Source organism: Odontomachus brunneus, unplaced genomic scaffold, assembly GCF_010583005.1.
Source record: "Odontomachus brunneus isolate Ranch 3 - 2012 unplaced genomic scaffold, Obru_v1 Obru_scaffold_008, whole genome shotgun sequence".
Taxonomy (NCBI): domain Eukaryota; kingdom Metazoa; phylum Arthropoda; class Insecta; order Hymenoptera; family Formicidae; genus Odontomachus; species Odontomachus brunneus.
Genome location: NW_022639458.1, coordinates 1,776,207 through 1,778,234, shown reverse-complemented (window position 1 = coordinate 1,778,234; position 2,028 = coordinate 1,776,207).

The following is a 2,028-nucleotide window of genomic DNA, read 5'->3' as shown; positions in this document are numbered from 1 at the left end:
AAACATTTTTTTTTGTTAACTGTCATTAAATAGACAAAATAATGAAAGATTATAAATTTGGAGTAATTATAAAATAGTACAATTAAAAAAAAGAAAAATCTACCTTATTATATAAGATTTAATTAAATTAATTAAATTTATGCATAAATCTATAAAAATTAACGCTTATTATAAACGATGGAGTATCTGTAGTAGGTATATAAGGAGGGTTCTAACACAGGTCCTCTGAGGGGGGGTGCGGGGCGAGGGGAACTTCTGGCGCGGGGGCGACGTCACGCGGGAGAGGGGACTTACCGACATTTCTTTTTACCGACATATTACCGGTATTTTTACCAACATATTTATTTTTTACCAACGTATATATATTTTTAACAACATATTTATATTTACCAACATTTTTTTTACCGACATATTATTACCGACATAATTGGTAATTTTTATTGACCCTACGATCTGTTTTTACCGACATATCTTTCCACATATTTTTTTAACATAATATCGATATAATTGACCGTTTCATCAATCCTCCCCTTTTCGACGTGTTCGCGGTCTTTCCCCCCCTTCCTGTTGGCAGCGGTTCGCGAGCGGGCCGCGCCACCCACTCGCCTTTCTCCCCCTTTCGGGCGCGCCTAGAATATTCTCGAATATTCCAGAAAGATCTTTTGAAGAGAACATTCGGTCTCGAAAAGAATTTTATCTAATGCATAGAGATACTTTAATGGGTAGAGACATCCTTTTAGTTTTTATCTTCAACAGTCCCAGCCGAAAAAAAGAATTTTGTCTAACGCTAATGTATGAGATTATCGCATACCTACACAGATATTTCTTTTTTCAAAGGTAGGAATGGGAGTAAAAAGAGATATACTTTTTTAATAACGTAATATATTTTTCAGAGTGTTATTTCACTTTTTCATAGCCTCATAATAATATTTTTCAAGGTGCACGCTAGCAACTCGCAATCAACGAGCGACTCACAGTCATAGTCGTTGCTTTCACATATCGCTTTTGTTGCATGATATATTTCAGTAATGTCCTTCTCTCGAAGAACATTTACAAAACTTCGAAATTTTACACTAATGAGATGCGTATTTTCAGACAACCATACATACATATGATCGATGCAATTTTCATAAGTAAATAATGTGTTCATAGTAGCAGGTTTCAAATATAGAGACTTATTAGATAATGTAAGTTTAATAATTTTGGAATCGCGCAACTTACAAAATTCCACTACCAAATCTTGAATCGACAGCGGAAAGGGTTTGTCAGATTGCAGAAGCCGTTGGATGTCGAGACGTTTTTCCATCAGCTTCCTCCAAGTTTCTGTAGGTAATATTAATTGATTACCGCAATTGTCCCCGATGATTATTTCCACGGTAGGCACAGGCCCTACATTATTAAGTTTGCTGGAAAGTCCACACGGTCCACGTTTCGAGAACTTGTATGTGTACTCGAAATCATTGTAACAGCCCAAATATCGCTATTTGGAAAATTTGCTGACATCGATTGATGAAATTGGTTACTTTACATTCTCCAATAATAGCGACGAGATTCCAACGACAGAAGCGCTCGCTAATTCTATTTTTATTTTTGACGACGTTGCATATGACAAACAAGATGTGGTAAAGGAATACTTTGCTATGGGTCGCCATTCGAACGTTGACTGTTTCCATCTCTGTCAAACGTATGCAAAGATACCCAAGCATCTTATACGCGACAACACAAATCTGCTGATTCTCTTCAAACAGGATGGTACCAACTTAAAACATATTTACAACGATCATGTGAACACTGACATGTCATATGAGGATTTTAATGCATTGTGTCGTGAATGTTGGCAACATAAATATGGCTTTACAGTGATTGATAAGGACAGTTCTATGAACAATGGTCGATATAGGAAAGGATTTAACGATTTTGCTACGCTGTGAGTTGTACAATCGTCGTTGTTACTTCAACGTGGCAACATCGTTCCAACGTGGTTCCAACATCGTTCCAACGTCATTTTAACATCGTTTCAACGTCGTT